This window comes from Oncorhynchus nerka, linkage group LG26, assembly GCF_034236695.1.
Source record: "Oncorhynchus nerka isolate Pitt River linkage group LG26, Oner_Uvic_2.0, whole genome shotgun sequence".
Classification (NCBI taxonomy): Eukaryota; Metazoa; Chordata; class Actinopteri; order Salmoniformes; family Salmonidae; genus Oncorhynchus; species Oncorhynchus nerka.
This window is the reverse complement of record NC_088421.1, coordinates 46,056,703-46,077,757: the sequence shown is the minus strand read 5'-3', so window position 1 is coordinate 46,077,757 and position 21,055 is coordinate 46,056,703. Positions and strand designations below refer to the sequence as shown.

At 47.7% G+C, this 21,055-nt stretch overlaps 1 pseudogene; it reads right to left on the bottom strand.

Moving 5' to 3' along the window:
* Nucleotides 1-21,055, bottom strand: part of LOC115120313 (cdc42 effector protein 4-like) — a 48,456-nt pseudogene that overhangs the window by 3,326 nt on the left and 24,075 nt on the right.

Sequence of the window (21,055 nt, the reverse complement as noted above, 5' to 3'; positions counted from 1 at the left end):
AGTCCAGTCTCCTGATGCATCCCAAACACCCCTTTATAATGGACCAGTGGTCCAGTCCAGTCTCCTGATGCATCCCAAACACCCCTTTATAATGGACCAGTGGTCCAGTCCAGTCTCCTGATGCATCCCAAACACCCCTTTATAATGGACCAGTGGTCCAGTCCAGTCTCCTGATGCATCCCAAACACCCCTTTATAATGGACCAGTGGTCCAGTCCAGTCTCCTGATGCATCCCAAACACCCCTTTATAATGGACCAGTGGTCCAGTCCAGTCTCCTGATGCATCCAAAACACCCTTTATAATGGACCAGTGGTCCAGTCCAGTGGCATCCCAAACACCCCTTTATAATGGACCAGTGGTCCAGTCCAGTCTCCTGATGCATCCCAAACACCCCTTTATAATGGACCAGTGGTATACAGTCCAGTCTCCTGATGCATCCCAAACACCCCTTTATAATGGACCAGTGGTCCAGTCCAGTCTCCTGATGCATCCCAAACACCCCTCTATAATGGACCAGTCTATAATGGACCATACCCCTTTATAATGGACCAGTGGTCCAGTCCATTCTCCTGATGCATCCCAAACACCCCTTTATAATGGACCAGTGGTACAGTCCAGTCTCCTGATGCATCCCAAACACCCCTTTATAATGGACCAGTGGTCCAGTCCAGTCTCCTGATGCATCCCAAACACCCCTTTATAATGGACCAGTGGTCCAGTCCAGTCTCCTGATGCATCCCAAACACCCCTTTATAATGGACCAGTGGTCCAGTCCAGTCTCCTGATGCATCCCAAACACCCCTCTATAATGGACCAGTGGTCCAGTCCATTCTCCTGATGCATCCCAAACACCCCTTTATAATGGACCAGTGGTCCAGTCCAGTCTCCTGATGCATCCCAAACACCCCTTTATAATGGACCAGTGGTCCAGTCCAGTCTCCTGATGCCAGAGAGATCCCTCCGGGTCAGTCAGACAGACAGGAACACAAACAAAGACAGTTCACTCTGTAATCCTGATAGCCGTGCTGCAGTGGAACAGAACCCATCCGGTAGGATAGTTTAGGCTACTAACTTATTCATCAGTAGTTTAACCTTCATTTTGCAATGAAATAACAAATGTAAACAGCAGTACATATCCCAGATCGTACCTTTAAAAGAACAGCAGTCATTATCCTATATTGTGCCTTTAACATTATTTATTGCAGTGAAATGACCAATCGAACAAGAGCCGTAACTATCTCAGATTTGATGTTTAAAAGAACGTTTCACAGTCACCACAAAATGTATTAAACCAATAACCGACATTAAACCAATAACCGACTTTAATCTAAGAGGCTAAAACATCTGTCTAATTACAGGAAGCATAAGCATTCATGGTTCAACCCCGGAATGATAACTAATACCGCTCTGGCATCTAAATTTGACATGATACGTGGCCCAAATGGCACCCAGTTCCTTAGATAGGGCCCTGGTCTAAAGTAGTGCTCTATGGCACCCTATTCCCCAGATAGGGCCCTGGTCTAAAGTAGTGCACTATGGCACCCTATTCCCCAGATAGGGCCCTGGTCTAAAGTAGTGCACTATGGCACCCTATTCCCCAGATAGAGCCCTGGTCTAAAGTAGTGCACTATGGCACCCTATTCCCTACATAGTGCACTACTTTAGACCAGGACTCATTGGGCTCTGCACAAAATAAGTGTACTATTATAGGGTATATTTGGGGCACATCCATGGGTTTTTTAAAGTCCATTGAAAATGACATTGAACTGTAGGGGAGTATACTGCCACCATGCAAACCACAGTACTATATGAACACAGAAAGGGCCAAACTGTTAAACCCTAGACCACAGTACTATATGAACACAGAAAGGGCCAAACTGTTAAACCCCAGACCACAGTACTATATGAACACAGAAGGGCCAAACTGTTAAACCCCAGACCACAATTTTACTGTATTACTAATTGAATAATTTTACTGTATTACTGATTGAACAATATTACTGTATTACTGATTAACAATATTACTGTATCACAGTATTTTTTTATTGTACCTTTATTTAACTAGAAAAGTCAGTTAAGAACAAATTATTTCAATGACGGCCAAGGAACAGTGGGTTAACTGCCTTGTTCAGGGGCAGAATGACAGATTTGTACCTTGTCAGCTCGGGGATTCGAACTTGCAACCTTGCGGTTACTAGCCCTACGCTCTAACCACTAGGCTACCTGCCGCCCCTACACTCTAACCACTAGGCTACCTGCCGCCCCTACACTCTAACCACTAGGCTACCTGCCGCTCCTACACTCTAACCACTAGGCTACCTGCCGCCCCTACACTCTAACCACTAGGCTACCTGCCGCCCCTACACTCTAACCACTAGGCTACCCTGCCGCCCCTACACTCTAACCACTAGGCTACCCTGCCGCCTCTACACTCTAACCACTAGACTACCTGCCGCCTCTACACTCTAACCACTAGACTACCTGCCGCCCCTACACTCTTACCACTAGGCTACCCTGCCACCTCTACACTCTAACCACTAGACTACCTGCCGCCCCTACACTCTAACCACTAGGCTACCCTGCCGCCGTATTACTGATTGAACCGTCTTTGTTTGTGTTCCTGTCTGTCTGACTGACATGGAGGGATCTCTCTCTGGCACCTGGTGGTGCAGCAAGAGACTGGACTGTACCACTGCTACATTGTAGAGGGGTGCTTGGGATGCATCAGGAGACTGGACTAGAAAAGCCAAACTGTTAAACCCCAGACCAGGCCTATGTGAACACACAGAAAGAGCCAAACTGTTAAACCCCAGACCACAGTGTTATATCTAGCTTAGCTGTCAAAGAACGCACATCTGCACCTTTTCACATTGTACATCACTCTGTCGTTTAATGACATGTGCCACTCATTCTGACAAGCCATTGATCCGTAAAGCAGCACACTGTCGTAAACCATAACAACGTACAGTACGCGACAAACAGCATGTCGTACCATACATCACACACAGTCATATATGAACCCAGAGAGAAAGAGCCAAACTGTTAAACCCCAGACCAGGCCTATATGAACCCAGAGAGAAAGAGCCAAACTGTTAAACCCCAGACCAGGCCTATATGAACCCAGAGAGAAAGAGCCAAACTGTTAAACCCCAGACCAGTCCAATATGAACCCAGAGAGAAAGAGCCAAACTGTTAAACCCCAGACCAGTCCAATATGAACCCAGAGAGAAAGAGCCAAACTGTTAAACCCCAGACCAGGCCTATATGAACCCAGAGAGAAAGAGCCAAACTGTTAAACCCCAGACCAGGCCTATATGAACCCAGAGAGAAAGAGCCACACTGTTAAACCCCAGACCAGGCCTATATGAACCCAGAGAGAAAGAGCCAAACTGTTAAACCCCAGACCAGGCCTATATGAACCCAGAGAGAAAGAGCCAAACTGTTAAACCCCAGACCAGGCCTATATGAACCCAGAGAGAAAGAGCCAAACTGTTGCCAACGGTCTTCTAATAGTACTTAAATGGTGGAAGAAGATCAATGTTCTATTTTGACGTTGAAAATGTCCTCGTCATCGTTGTAGACACAACAGTAGCATCATGTAGTGTAAACAGTGAAACACAGCCTCGGCCGGAGGGGAAACAAAACATCCATACTTTTACTTTAAAACATGAAACTGTCCTTGTCATCTTTTTATTTTTTTACTCTGTTTATTAAGTTTTTACACACACACACACACACACACACACAGACAACACAAAGCAATATAAATAATATACTCAACTAGAAAAAAAAAGAAAAAAAAGAGCTTTAAAGATCCCATACTTTAGACAAGTTAAACAACAGGCAGAAGGCTACAAAGGTTAAAGGGCAATCTATAGTACAGGGACAGAGCAAACACCGCACCATTGTTCCTGTAAACAGTCAAGGGATAAGGGTGGAGATATGCAACCACTCACAGACAGTCATGGCCACAGACCGACCATCCACTGGGATACAATGATTTAAAAAACAAAACAAAATAGAATGATTGTTCATGTAGGGGTGAACAAAATGTAAAAATAAATGGGAAAAACAAGCTTCAACACACTAAAACACACCTCAGTCTCTGCCCAGACAAGATGAACAAGGCATCCGCGGGTCTTGTCATCTCTTTTGACACTATAGTGATGTAACCAGTGAGAAACAGCCTTGACCAGAGGGAACAGACCAGATCAGGCTGATATAGAGGCCATGCTGCTTATAGTGAACAGACCAGATCAGGCTGATATAGAGGCCATGCTGCTTATAGTGAACAGACCAGATCAGGCTGATATAGAGGCCATGCTGTTTATAGGGAACAGACCAGATCAGGCTGAAACAGAGGCCATGCTGTTTTTAGTGAACAAACAGAACTATGCCCTTCAGCTAGGGAAGGCAGGTGATGCAGTAGAAGTGTGTGTGTGTGTGTGTGTGTGTGTGTGTGTGTGTGTGTGTGTGTGTGTGTGTACTCAGAGCATTCCTCCAGGAGAGAGAGAGATGAGTCCTGACAGGCAGCTTACCTGACAACGCACATTACTGCATCACTGTTATGACCTGCAGTGTTCAGACCAGACTCTTCTACTGCCCTGACCTCCCCCCTATAGTCACCCCCGGCCGCTGCTATAGTCACCCCAGGCCGCTTCTATAGGTCACCCCAGGCCGCTGCTATAGGTCACCCCAGGCCGCTTCTATAGGTCACCCCAGGCCGGTGCTATAGGTCACCCCAGGTTGCTGCTATAGGTCACCCCAGGCTGCTGCTATAGGTCACCCCAGGCCGCTGCTATAGGTCACCCCAGGCCGCTGCTATAGGTCACCCCAGGCCGCTGCTCTAGGTCACCCCAGGCCGCTGCTCTAGGTCACCCCAGGCCGCTGCTATAGGTCACCCCAGGCCGCTGCTATAGGTCACCCCAGGCCGCTGCTATAGGTCACCCCCAGGCCGCTGCTATAGGTCACCCCAGGCCGCTGCTATAGTCACCCCAGGCCGCTGCTATAGTCACCCCAGGCCGCTGCTATAGTCACCCCAGGCCGCTGACCTGAAGGAGAGGGGCAGTACAATAGAAAACAGGTTGGCTAATAGAAAGAGCTGCAGTGCTTCAGCGAAACATGTGAACCAGGAAACATAGTCACACATGAAAATGATGCAACATGCAATGCTGAAAGCTCATCCTAATAAGAGTCCCTACAAATCAATATGTACCACACACAGACCTACATACATAGTACACAAATACTGCCTCAACCCATCACCCATGTACTGACCTGCTCCACTGCGTCAACCCATCACCCATGTACTGACCTGCTCCACTGCCTCAACCCATCACCCATGTACTGACCTGCTCCACTGCCTCAACCCATCACCCATGTACTGACCTGCTCCACTGCATCAACCCATCACCCATGTACTGACCTGCTCCACTGCGTCAACCCATCACCCATGTACTGACCTGCTCCACTGCGTCAACCCATCACCCATGTACTGACCTGCTCCACTACGTCAACCCATCACCCATGTACATGACCTGCCTCAACCCATCACCCATGTACTGACCTGCTCCACTACGTCAACCCATCACCCATGTACTGACCTGCCTCAACCCATCACCCATGTACTGACCTGCTCCACTGCGTCAACCCATCACCCATGTACTGACCTGCTCCACTGCCTCAACCCATCACCCATGTACTGACCTGCTCCACTGACAATCACTGTATCTGATCTGATGACGCGGCTGTCTCTTCCTTTGTGTACTCCAGTCAGGCTTCACTCCTCACTCCTTCCAGATCTCTCTCCTCCTAGCGCTGCTCTCATAACACATTTAGAAAGTCTCGGTTTAGGATGGGTGGTGGAGGGGAAAACCACAGATTTTGACTGCCGATGTTTCCTGGTAGCAGACAGCAGTGTTCAGCCCAGCAGAGCTGTCGACCTCGTTCTCGCTCTCTCTCCGAGGCTCCGCCCCTCTGCCAGTCGAGGCACAGCCTCAATCCACTTCCTGTTTATAATGCCCTCACCTGCTGTTGTCTCCACGGCAACCACACTCTTGCTGCTTATGTGTCCGTGGTTACCAACCCCCCCTCCTGAAAGGCAAACGGACGACACTACTTCCTGTCTGTGTGAATGTCTGAGGGCTGCAGAGGCATCAAGCGTGTGTGTGTGTGTATTGCAGAGGCATCTAGTGTGTGTGCTGCAAAATGCATCAGCCTTCAACCAAAAAGCTTTGCATGCATGCTAACACATGTTCTCTCCCTGGTCTACACCACATGTCCTCTCCCTGGTCTACACCACATGTCCTCTCCCTGGTCTACACCACATGTCCTCTCCCTGGTCTACACCACATGTCCTCTCCCTGGTCTACACCACATGTCCTCTCCCTGGTCTACACCACATGTCCTCTCCCTGGTCTACACCACATGTCCTCTCCCTGGTCTACACCACATGTCCTCTCCCTCGTCTACACCACATGTCCTCTCCCTCTACACCACATGTCCTCTCCCTCGTCTCCATGTCCTCTCCTCGTCTACACCACATGTCCTCTCCCTCGTCTACACCACATGTCCTCTCCCTCGTCTACACCACATGTCCTCTCCCTCGTCTACACCACATGTCCTCTCCCTCGTCTACACCACATGTCCTCTCCCTCGTCTACACCACATGTCCTCTCCCTCGTCTACACCACATGTCCTCTCCCTCGTCTACACCACATGTCCTCTCCCTCGTCCTCTCCCTCGTCTACACCACATGTCCTCTCCCTGGTCTACACCACATGTCCTCTCCCTGGTCTACACCACATGTCCTCTCCCTGGTCTACACCACATGTCCTCTCCCTGGTCTACACCTAGGGTTGCACATTTTGGGGAATATTCAGAGGTGGAAATGTTCAGTGGGAATTAATGGGAATTAACTGGAATACATGGGAATTAACTGGAATACATGGGAATTAACGGGAATACATGGGAATTAACGGGAATACATGGGAATTAACGGGAATACATGGGAATTAACGGGAATTAACTGGAATACATGGGAATTAACTGGAATACATGGGAATTAACTGGAATACATGAGAATTAAAAATATGCAAGTTAATACAAACCTTTTACCTCATAAGAAGACATACCGTAATTGCTGGACTATAAGCCGCTACTTTATTCCCACGCTTTGAACGTCGCGGTTTATACAATGACGCGGCTAATTTATGGATTTTCCCGCTTTCACAAGATTCATGCTGCCAAAAAACTGAGCACCGTCACATAATGTGACGTAAAATCGAGCGCGCTCAAACTTCCCATCATTCTGATTACGGTAGTAATTTTGTCAGCCTCATCATGGCAAAGACACAGAGAAATGCATATGATGCAACTTTCAAGTTGAAGGCGATCGATCTGGCTGTTGGAAAAGGAAAGAGAGCTGCTGCACGGGAGCTTGGCCTTAATGAGTCGATGATAAGACGTTGGAAACAGCAGCGTGAGGAACTGACTCAGTGCAAAAAGACAACAAAGGCTTTCAGAGGGAAGAAAAGCAGATGGCCCAAAGTATTTGCAGCCACTCGACATCAGTGTAAATCGTGCATTTAAGGTGGCGCTCCTTGTTCAGTGGGAGGCTTGGATGACAAGTGGGGAGAAATCCTTCACTAAAACGGGCTGCATGCGAAGAGCAACTTATGGTCAAGTCTGCCAGTGGGTCCTGACAGCGTGGAGCATTGTCAAAAAATCCACTATCATCAACGGGTTTCGAAAGGCTGGACTGCTGCGTGTTGAAGGGGCAGCATGAGCTCAGCGGGGTATTTGCCTCCGGATGAAAGTGACGAGAGCAACAATGAAAACCATCCAACATCGGATGAAGCAATTCTGAGGCTATTCAACTCCGACACCGAAGGAGATGACTTCAGTGGTTTCAGTGCACAGGAGGAGGAAGATGGTGACCAAGTTCATTTGTTTCAATGTACCGGTAGGCACCTGCGGCTTATAGACATGTGCAGCGTATTTATGTACAAAATACATATTTTTAATAATTCAGTGGGTGCGGTTTATATTCAGGTGCGCTTAATAGTCCAGCAATTACGGTAATAGCAAATGATTAAATACTTCCATAGAAATACAAATTTAAAAAATTTTAATCTGAATTTAGTTACGAATTGAACTTTAATTAAATGAGTTGACTCTTCACATGGGATGATTTCACTGAACAACAAAAGAAAGGGAATATTGAATGATCCAATGCAACTCCCAAAAATGTTTTCAACATTCTCCCTGGACCTCCTCAATGTCCACCTCTTGAACATCAGACTCTGAGGCCTCATCTTCACTTTCACTTTCCAACCTTGTTGAGGATGGCTCGTTGTCAGGCTCAAAATGCCTCAAAATTGCCCGGATGGCCACCAATTTTTCAACCCTTGTATTGGTCAGCCTGTTGCGTGCTTTGGTGTGTGTGTTCCCAAACAAGGACCAGCTGAGCTCCGAGGCGGCTGATGTTGGTGAGATTTGGAGAATGATATAGTCAACAGGAAAGAGCCTCATTATCCACAAAGTCCCTTCCTCCAGGTGGCTGACATGTTGGCACGACTGCCATATTGCATCTCCAAGCCCTTGCTTGGAAGTGTATTCGCCAGACTGCCAAGATCCTTGCCCTTATCCAGGCCAAGGTGGCAAGACACAGTAGTGATGACACTATAGGCCTTGTTGATCTCTGCACCAGACAGGATGCTCTTGCCAGCATACTTGGGTTCCAACCTGTACGCTGCGGCGTGTTTGGGCATCAGGCAGAAATCTTTTTGATGTATTTCAGAACTGCAGTTTCCTCTGCTTGGAGCAACAGTGAAGTGGGCAGGGCAGTACGGATTTATGCTCTTACATCTGCAAGCAGAGTCCGAACATCAGACAGGATGACATTGTCTCCCTCAATCTGTGCAATGGCTACTGCTATAGGTTTCAGGAGTTTCAGGCTGTTTTACCACTGTCTCCCAAAATACATCATCCAGGAGGATCCTCTTGATGGGGCTGTCCATATCGGCAGACTGTGACACGGCCATTTCTTGGAGAGACTCCTTCCCCTCCAGAAGGCTGTCAAACATAATGACAACACAACCCCAACAGGTGTTGCTGGGCACCTTCAATGTGGTGCTTTTATTCTTCTCACTTTGCTTGGTGAGGTAGATTGCTGCTATAATTTGATGACCCTTCACATACCTAACCATTTCCTTGGCTCTCTTGTAGAGTGTATCCATTGTTTTCAGTGTCATGATTTCCTTGAGGAGCAGATTCAATGCATGAGCAGCACAGCCAATGGGTGTGATGTGAGGGTAGGACTCCTCCACTTTAGACCAAGCAGCCTTCATGTTCGCAGCATTGTCGGTCACCAGTGCAAACTCCTTCTGTGGTTCAAGGTAATTGATGACTGCCTTCAGCTCATCTGCAATGTGTCTGTTGTCCCTTGTGTCTGGACCATGAGCTGTTGCTATCGATAAGGAGTCTGATTCATCATTTTCATCTCAAATTGAAGTAGAGGAACTTTTGTCAGAGGTTGTGAGCCCTGGGGGAACTTTATGCACTTGGCCAGATGATTCTGCATCTTTGTTGTATTCTTCACATATGATTTGGCACAGTATTTGTCCAGTTGGTAGGTTAATCTTCCCAATAACTTGTCACAATTCCACACAATTCCATGTACAGATAAATTGTTAAGTAGTTAAATTAAAACAATTCCTTTGTAAGATACATGTTTTAAATTTGAACATGTATGGAAATAGGTGAATTAAAACTCCTCAGTTAACAGGCTCAAGCAAGCTAAAACCCACATGCTAGCAAAAACCAACGAGCAGAAATTGTTAACAAGTTAGAAATGATTTAAACACAGTATGCTATAGGCTACTATTTACTAGTTAACAAAAAAAAATAATGTATGTCATAAAATATATTCACCCCACCCAGTATTGTAATCAAAAACCTACCAGAAAGCATGTAGTTGTTGGCTCAGACAGTGTAGTAGTGTGGGCTCAATAGCATCTCATTAATGTGCAAGATCTTGAGAACCAGAAGTACATGTGATGGAAGAATGCACTGTGCATGCAGAAGGAAAGTTGAACTAAAATATGCCACAAGAATCCCTTATGTGTATCCCACAAAAAAAGGTCCACTGTTATTTTTTATTTTACCTTTATTTAACTAGGCAAGTCAGTTAAGAACTAATTCTTATTTTCAATGATGGCCTAGGAACAGTGGGTTAACTGCCTTGTTCAGGGGCAGAACGACAGATTTGTACCTTGTCAGCTCGGGGATTCGATCTTGCAACCTTCAGGTTACTGCTCCAACCACTAGGGTACAGGCTAATTCATCAACAAAGTTCGCTTCCTGATCGACGCAAGACGCCCTCTTCCCGATCGACGCCCACTTCCCGATCGACGCCCACTTCCCGATCGACGCCCACTTCCCGATCGACGCCCTCTTTCTTACAAGAAGTCCTCTTTCTTACAAGAAGGCCTCTTTCTTACAAGAAGGCCTCTTTCTTACAAGAAGGCCTCTTTCTTACAAGAAGGCCTCTTTCTTACAAGAAGGCCTCTTTCTTACAAGAAGGCCTCTTTCTTACAAGAAGGCCTCTTTCTTACAAGAAGGCCTCTTTCTTACAAGAAGTCCTCTTTCTTACAAGAAGCCCTCTTTCTTACAAGAAGCCCTCTTTCTTACAAGAAGTCCTCTTTCTTACAAGAAGTCCTTTGAGCAGTGTAAAGCCATAGCTGCCGGTTCCTGGTTTGGAAAAGACTGAGAAACAATGCACTGATTATTCACCACAAGTAATACATTAGATAAGACACCCACTTCACCTTGACCTGCTTTCCTTGGTACACACTGTACAGCATGTGACAAATCCTGACGAATATAGTGAAAGTATATCAGTAGTTTCCTGATGTCAAAGAAATCCAATCCAACATAGGTTGGCAGCCAAATAGCTTAATGTAATAACACCAGCCATGTTACGGAACAACATCCGTCTAGCTGTAGTGAGTAAATAAGTCTGTTTTAGTTTCCATGACAAGTGATGTGTCTGTTGATAGGCTGGTCTAAAACACACAAACACAGGGGCTGCAGCTGATACATACCTAAACATGTTTGTTGTTACCCAGCATCCTCCACTGAATGCTTGTATGGAAAGAAAATGGAAGCAGGAATAATTCAAAGCCAGACAAAGAGAGCTGTATATTTATGAGACACTGCTTCTGGGTGGCATGATGATGATCTGACAGGAAAGCAACCAGTACATGAAAGATGTAGTAGTCCATTGGAAAGAAACTAAGAAAGCCCTCCCTCCCTCTGCTCCCACAAGTCCTCCCTCCCTCCCTCCCTCTGCTCCCACAAGCCCTCCCTCCCTCCCTCCCTCCCTCCTCCCTCTGCTCCCACAAGCCCTCCCTCCATCTGCTCCCACAAGCCCCTCCCTCCCTCCCTCCCTCTGCTCCCACAAGCCCTCCCTCCCTCCATCTGCTCCCACAAGCCCTCCCTCCCTCCCTCTGCTCCCACAAGCCCTCCCTCCCTCCCTCTGCTCCCACAAGCCCTCCCTCCCTCCCTCCCTCTGCTCCCCAAGCCCTCCCTCCCTCCCTCTGCTCCCACAAGCCCTCCCTCCCTCTGCTCCCACAAGCCCTCCCTCCCTCTGCTCCCACAAGCCCTCCCTCCCTCTGCTCCCACAAGCCCTCCCTCCCTCTGCTCCCACAAGCCCTCCCTCCCTCTGCTCCCACAAGCCCTCCCTCCCTCTGCTCCCACAAGCCCTCCCTCCCTCTGCTCCCACAAGCCCTCCCTCCCTCTGCTCCCACAAGCCCTCCCTCTGCTCCCACAAGCCCTCCCTCCCTCTACTCCTCCTCTCAGGCCTCAAGCACACTCTCCCTTCCTCTCGCTCTCCCTCCACTCCACCCTTCAGGCCTCAAGCACAAGCTGCCTTAATGGCACCCGACATGGGGACCCAGATGTTAAGTTTACTACAAGCTCTACGCAAACTCAAGAGTCTGAGGATTACGGTGTCGGTTTTTTTTGTCACAAAAAAGGGGCGGCTCCTTGTAATACGCTCCATTCGACTGACTTTCTTACTACGTGAACATTTTGACACCCATATCAGGCCTTCCACAGACGTGGGGGAAGTGATCGCTTCGTTCCTTGATCTGATCTATACAGTATATAGGCTATTCATCAAAGAAGCCTATTTTGAATTAATAACCAAATATAATCTCAGTGAATGTTCAAACAGTAAACCAAACAACAAGAACGTAACCTAGTGGTCAGAGCGTTGGATTAGTAACCGAAAGGTTGCAAGTTCAAATCCCAGAGCTGACAAGGTACAAATCTGTCGTTCTGCCCCTGAACAGGCAGTTAAACCCACTGTTCCTAGGCCGTCATTGAAAATAAGAATTTGTTCTCAACTGACTTGCCTAGTTAAATAAAGGTAAAATAAAAAAATAAAAATGTATTTACTTATTTTGTACATAATGTTGCCACTACAGTCTCTTAGGACCAAAAATCATTTCTAGACTGCGATTCACCACAGACTAGCATAATCCTCTTTTTTCTTTCACGAATCTGACGAGCCCGACACGAAGGATATGCTGCTTCCTCAGGAACAGGCCCCGATCACCGTGATCTGCATGAAGAGGAGGAGGAGAAAGAGGTGCCGAAGGTTCTGAGAATTCGCAGGCGATCTGATAAACACCCACTTCCCTCCATTCTGCTAGTAAACATGCAATCTTTGGACAATAACATCGACGAGTTATTGGGAAGATTAAACTACCAACTGGACATTAAAAACTGCAACATCTTATGCTTCACGGAGTCGTGGCTGAATGACAACATCCACATACAGCTGGCTGGTTATACGATGTAACGGCAGGATAGAACAGCAGCACCTGGTAAGACAAGGGAAGGCGGACTATGTATTTTTGTAAACAACAGCTGGTGCATGATATCTAAGGAAGTCTCGAGCTATTGCTCGCCTGAGGTAGAGTTTCTCATGATAAGCTGTAGACCACACTACCTACCGAGAGAGTTTTCATCTGTGTTCTTCGTAGTTGTCTACATACCACCACAGTCAGAGGCTGGCACTAAGACAGCACTGAATGAGCCGTTTTCTTCTATAAGCAAACAAGAAAACGCTCACCCAGAGGTGGTGCTCCTAGTAGCCGGGGACTTTAATGCAGGGAAACTTAAATCCGTTTTACCTCATTTCTATCAGCATGTTAAATGTGCAACCAAAGGAAAAATAATTCTGGACCACCTATACTTCACACTCACAGCTCTCCCTCGCCCTCCATTTGGCAAATCTGACCATAATTCTATCCTCCCGATTCCTGCTTACAAGCAAAAATTAAAGCAGGAAGCACCAGTGACTAGATCAATAAAAAAGTGGTCAGATGAAGCAGATGCTAAGCTACAGGACTGTTTTTCTATCACCGACTGGAATATGTTCCGGGATTCCTCCGATGGCATTGAGGAGTACACCACATCAGTCACTGGCCTCATCAATAAGTGCATCGATGATGTCATCCCCACAGTATTATTCATTGACTACAGCTCAGCGTTCAACGCCATAGTGCCCTCAAAGCTCATCAATAAGCTAAGGACCCTGGGACTAAACACCTCCCTCAGCAACTGGATCCTGGACTTCCTGACGGGCTGCCCCCAGGTGGTAAGGGTAACACATCTGCCACGCTGATCCTCAACACAGGGGCCCATCAGGGGCTCAGTCCCCTCATGTCCTCCCTGTTCAATCATTACTGCACGGCCAGGCACGACTCCAACACCATCATTAAATTTGCCGATGACACAAGTGGTAGGCCTGATCATGATTTGTCTCAGCGATGAGACAGCCTATAGGGAGGAGGTCAGAGACCTGGCCGTGTGGTGACAAAACATCAACCTCATCGACGGGGCTGCAGTGGAGCAGGTTGAGAGCATCAAGTTCCTTGGTGTCCACATCACCAACAAACTAACATGGTCCAAGCACACCAAGACAGTTGTGAAGAGGGCACAACAAAACCTATTCCCCCTTAGGAGACTGAAAAGATTTGTCATGGGTCCTCAGCTCCTCAAAAAGGTCTTAAAGCTGCACCATCGAGAGCAGTGGTTGCATCACTGCTTGGTATGGCAACTGCTCGGCTTCCGACCGCAAGGCACTACAGGAGGGTAGTGCGAACAGCCCAGTGCATCACCGGGGCCAAGCTTCCTGTCACCCAGGACCTCTATACCAGGTGGTGTCAGGAGAAGGCCCTAAAAATTGTCATATTCCAGCCAGTCATAGACTGTTCTCTCTGCTACCGCACGGCAAGTGTTACCGGAGCGCCAAGTCTAGGTCCAAGAGGCTTCTAAACAGCCTCTACCCCCAAGCCTTAAGACTCCTGAACATCTAATCACATGGCTCCCCAGACTACTTGCAGTCCCCCCTCTTTTACACCGCTGCTACTCTGTCATCATCTATGCATAGTCCCTTTAATAAAACATGTACAAACTACCTCAAATAACTGGTGACCCTGTATATAGCCTGCACATTGACTCTGTACCGGTACCCCCTGTATATAGCCTGCACATTGACTCTGTACCGGTACCCCCCTGTATATAGCGTCCACATTGACTCTGTACCGGTACCCCCTGTATATAGCCTCCACATTGACATTGACTCATTGACTCTGTACCGGTACCCCCTGTATATAGCCTCCACATTGACTCTGTACTGGTACCCCCCTGTATATAGCCTCCACATTGACTCTGTATCAGTACCCCCTGTATATAGCCTCCACATTGACTCTGTATCAGTACCCCCTGTATATAGCCTCCACATTGACTCTGTACCGGTATCCCCCTGTATATAGCCTGCATGTTGACTCTGTACCGGTACACCCCTGTATATAGCCTGCACGTTGACTCTGTACCGGTACACCCCTGTATATAGCCTGCACGTTGACTCTGTACCGGTACACCCCTGTATATAGCCTGCACGTTGACTCTGTACCGGTACCCCCTGTATATAGCCTGCACGTTGACTCTGTACCGGTACACCCCTGTATATAGCCTGCACGTTGACTCTGTACCGGTACCCCCCTGTATATAGCCTGCACGTTGACTCTTGACTACCGGTACCCCCTGTTGACTCTGTACCGGTACCCCCTGTATATAGCCTGCACGTTGACTCTGTACCGGTACCCCCTGTATATAGCCTGCACGTTGACTCTGTACTGTATATACACCCCTGTATATAGCCTGCACGTTGACTCTGTACCGGTACCCCCCTGTATATAGCCTGCACGTTGACTCTGTACCGGTACCCCCTGTATATAGCCTCCACATTGACTCTGTACCGGTACCCCCCTGTATATAGCCTCCACGTTGACTCTGTACCGGTGTATATACCGTTGACTCTGTATATAGCCTCCACGTTGACTCTGTACCGGTACCCCCTGTATATAGCCTCCACGTTGACTCTGTACCGGTACCCCCCTGTATATAGCCTCCACGTTGACTCTGTACCGGTACCCCCCTGTATATAGCCTCCACGTTGACTCTGTACCGGTACCCCCTGTATATAGCCTCCACATTGACTCTGTACTGGTACCCCCTGTATATAGCCTCCACATTGACTCTGTACTGGTACCCCCTGTATATAGCCTCCACATTGACTCTGTACCGGTACCCCCTGTATATAGCCTCCACATTGACTCTGTACCTGGTACCCCCTGTATATAGCCTCCACATTGACTCTGTACCGGTACCCCCTGTATATAGCCTCCACATTGACTCTGTACCGGTACCCCCTGTATATAGCCTCCACATTGACTCTGTACTGGTACCCCCTGTATATAGCCTCCACATTGACTCTGTACCGGTACCCCCTGTATATAGCCTCCACATTGACTCTGTACCGGTACCCCCTGTATATAGCCTCCACATTGACTCTGTACCGGTACCCCCCCTGTATATAGCCTCCACATTGACTCTGTACTGGTACCCCCCTGTATATAGTCTCCACATTGACTCTGTACTGGTACCCCCTGTATATAGCCTCCACATTGACTCTGACTGGTACTGGTACCCCCTGTATATAGCCTCCACATTGACTCTGAACTGGTACCCCCCTGTATATAGCCTCCACATTGACTCTGAACTGGTACCCCCTGTATATAGCCTCCACATTGACTCTGAACTGGTACCCCCTGTATATAGCCTCCACATTGACTCTGAACTGGTACCCCCTGTATATAGCCTCCACATTGACTCTGTACTGGTACCCCCTGTATATAGCTCCACATTGACTCTGTACTGGTACCCCCCTGTATATAGCCTCCACATTGACTCTGTACTGGTACCCCCTGTATATAGCCTCCACATTGACTCTGTACTGGTACCCCCTGTATATAGCCTCCACATTGACTCTGAACTGGTACCCCCTGTATATAGCCTCCACATTGACTCTGTACTGGTACCCCCTGTATATAGCCTCCACATTGACTCTGTACTGGTACCCCCCTGTATATAGCCTCCACATTGACTCTGTAACTGGTACCCCCTGTATATAGCCTCCACATTGACTCTGTACCGGTACCCCCTGTATATAGCCTCCACATTGACTCTGTACTGGTACCCCCTGTATATAGCCTCCACATTGACTCTGTACTGGTACACCCCTGTATATAGCCTCCACATTGACTCTGTATCGGTACCCCTGTATATAGCCTCCACATTGACTTGACTCTGCCTCCACATTACTGGTACCCCCTGTATATAGCCTCCACATTGACTCTGTACCGGTACACCCCTGTATATAGCCTCCACGTTGACTCTGTACCTGTATATAGGTACCCCCTGTATATAGCCTCCACATTGACTCTGTACCGGTACCCCTGTATGATAGCCTAGCCTCCACATTGACTCTGTACTGGTACCCCCTGTATATAGCCTCCACATTGACTCTGTACCGGTACCCCCTGTATATAGCCTCCACATTGACTCTGTACTGGTACCCCCTGTATATAGCCTCCACATTGACTCTGAACTGGTACCCCCTGTATATAGCCTCCACATTGACTCTGTACCGGTACCCCCTGTATATAGCCTCCACATTGACTCTGTACCGGTACCCCCCTGTATATAGCCTCCACATTGACTCTGTACCGGTACCCCCTGTATATAGCCTCCACATTGACTCTGTACTGGTACCCCCTGTATATAGCCTCCACATTGACTCTGTACCGGTACCCCCTGTATATAGCCTCCACATTGACTCTGTACCGGTACCCCCTGTATATAGCCTCCACATTGACTCTGTACCGGTACCCCCTGTATATAGCCTCCACATTGACTCTGTACTGGTACCCCCTGTATATAGCCTCCACATTGACTCTGAACTGGTAGCCTCCCCCTGTATATAGCCTCCACATTGACTCTGTACCGGTACACCCCTGTATATAGCCTCCACATTGACTCTGTACTGGTACCCCCTGTATATAGCCTCCACATTGACTCTGTACTGGTACCCCCTGTATATAGCCTCCACATTGACTCTGTACTGGTACCCCCCTGTATATAGCCTCCACATTGACTCTGTACTGGTACCCCCCTGTATATAGCCTCCACATTGACTCTGTACTGGTACCCCCTGTATATAGCCTCCACATTGACTCTGTACTGGTACCCCCTGTATATAGCCTCCACATTGACTCTGTACTGGTACCCCCTGTATATAGCCTCCACATTGACTCTGTACTGGTAGCCTCCCCCTGTATATAGTCTCCACATTGACTCTGAACTGGTACCCCCTGTATATAGCCTCCACATTGACTCTGTACCTGGTACCCCCCTGTATATAGCCTCCACATTGACTCTGAACTGGTACCCCCTGTATATAGCCTCCACATTGACTCTGTACCGGTACCCCCTGTATATAGCCTCCACATTGACTCTGAACTGGTACACCCCTGTATATAGCCTCCACATTGACTCTGTACTGGTACCCCCTGTATATAGCCTCCACATTGACTCTGTATCGGTACCCCTGTATATAGCCTCCACATTGACTCTGAACTGGTACCCCCTGTATATAGCCTCCACATTGACTCTGTACTGGTACCCCCTGTATATAGCCTCCACATTGACTCTGTACTGGTACCCCTGTATATAGCCTCCACATTGACTCTGTACTGGTACCCCCTGTATATAGCCTCCACATTGACTCTGAACTGGTACCCCCTGTATATAGCCTCCACATTGACTCTGTACTGGTACCCCCTGTATATAGCCTCCACATTGACTCTGAACTGGTACCCCCCTGTATATAGCCTCCACATAGACTCTGAACTGGTACCCCCCTGTATATAGTCTCCACATAGACTCTGAACTGGTACCCCCTGTATATAGCCTCCACATTGACTCTGTATCAGTACACCCCTGTATATAGCCTCCACATTGACTCTGTACCGGTACCCCCTGTATATAGCCTCCACATTGACTCTGTATCAGTACACCCCTGTATATAGCCTCCACATTGACTCTGTACCGGTACCCCCTGTATATAGCCTCCACATTGACTCTGTATCAGTACCCCCTGTATATAGCCTCCACATTGACTCTGTACTGGTACCCCCTGTATATAGCCTCCACATTGACTCTGTACTGGTACCCCCCTGTATATAGCCTCCACATTGACTCTGTACTGGTACACCCCTGTATATAGCCTCCACATTGACTCTGTACCGGTACCCCCTGTATATAGCCTCCACATTGACTCTGTATCAGTACACCCCTGTATATAGCCTCCACATTGACTCTGTATCGGTACCCCCTGTATATAGCCTCCACATTGACTCTGTATCAGTACACCCCTGTATATAGCCTCCACATTGACTCTGTATCAGTACACCCCTGTATATAGCCTCCACATTGACTCTGTATCAGTACACCCCTGTATATAGCCTCCACATTGACTCTGTACCGGTACACCCCTGTATATAGCCTCCACATTGACTCTGTACCGGTACCCCCTGTATATAGCCTCCACATTGACTCTGTACTGGTACACCCCTGTATATAGCCTCCACATTGACTCTGTATCAGTACACCCCTGTATATAGCCTCCACATTGACTCTACTCTGTATCAGTACACCCCTGTATATAGCCTCCACATTGACTCTGTACCCAGTACCCCCTGTATATAGCCTCCACATTGACTCTGTACCGGTACCCCCCTGTATATAGCCTCCACATTGACTCTGTACTGGTACCCCCTGTATATAGCCTCCACATTGACTCTGAACTGGTACCCCCTGTATATAGCCTCCACATTGACTCTGTACTGGTACCCCCCTGTATATAGTCTCCACATTGACTCTGTACTGGTACCCCCCTGTATATAGTCTCCACATTGACTCTGAACTGGTACCCCCCTGTATATAGCCTCCACATTGACTCTGTATCAGTACCCCCTGTATATAGCCTCCACATTGACTCTGAACTGGTACCCCCCTGTATATAGCCTCCACATTGACTCTGTATCAGTACCCCCTGTATATAGCCTCCACATTGACTCTGTACTGGTACCCCCTGTATATAGCCTCCACATTGACTCTGTACAGTCACCCCCTGTATATAGTCTCCACATAGACTCTGTACCGGTACACCCCTGTATATAGTCTCCACATAGACTCTGTACCGGTACCACCCCTGTATATAGTCTCCACATTGACTCTGTACCGGTACACCCCTGTATATAGCCTCCACATTGACTCTGTACCGGTACACCCTGTATATAGTCTCCACATTGACTCTGTACCGGTACACCCCTGTATATAGTCTCCGTTGACTCTGTACTGGTACACCCCTGTATATAGCCTCCACATTGACTCTGTACTGGTACACCCCTGTATATAGTCTCCACATTGACTCTGTACCGGTACACCCCTGTATATAGTCTCCACATTGACTCTGTACCGGTACACCCCTGTATATAGTCTCCACATTGACTCTGTACCGGTACACCCCTGTATATAGTCTCCACGTTGACTCTGTACCGGTACCCCCTGTATATAGCCTCCACATTGACTCTGTACCGGTACACCCCTGTATATAGCCTCCACATTGACTCTGTACCGGTACCCCCTGTATATAGCCTCCACATTGACTCTGTACTGGTACCCCCTGTATATAGCCTCCACATTGACTCTGTACCGGTACCCCCTGTATATAGCCTCCACATTGACTCTGTACCGGTACCCCCTGTATATAGCCTCCACATTGACTCTGTACCGGTACCCCCTGTATATAGCCTCCACATTGACTCTGTACCGGTACCCCTGTATATAGCCTCCACATTGACTCTGTACTGGTACACCCCTGTATATAGTCTCGCTGTCGTCATTTCACTTCTGCTCTTTAATTACTTGTTACTTTTATCTGTATTTTTTTAAACTGCATTGTTGGTTAGGGGCTCGTAAGTAAGCATTTCACTGTAAGGTCTACTACACCTGTTGTATTCAGCATTTCACTGTAAGGTCTACTACACCTGTTGTATTCAGCATTTCACTGTAAGGTCTACTACACCTGTTGTATTCAGCATTTCACTGTAAGGTCTACTACACCTGTTGTATTCAGCATTTCACTGTAAGGTCTACTACACCTGTTGTATTCAGCATTTCACTGTAAGGTCTACTACACCTGTTGTATTCAGCATTTCACTGTAAGGTCTACTACACCTGTTGTATTCAGCATTTCACTGTAAGGTCTACTACACCTGTTGTATTCAGCATTTCACTGTAAGGTCTACTACACCTGTTGTATTCAGCATTTCACTGTAAGGTCTACTACACCTGTTGTATTCAGCATTTCACTGTAAGGTCTACCTACACCTGTTGTATTCAGCATTTCACTGTAAGGTCTACTACACCTGTTGTATTCAGCATTTCACTGTAAGGTCTACTACACCTGTTGTATTCAGCATTTCACTGTAAGGTCTACTACACCTGTTGTATTCAGCATTTCACTGTAAGGTCTACTACACCTGTTGTATTCAGCATTTCACTGTAAGGTCT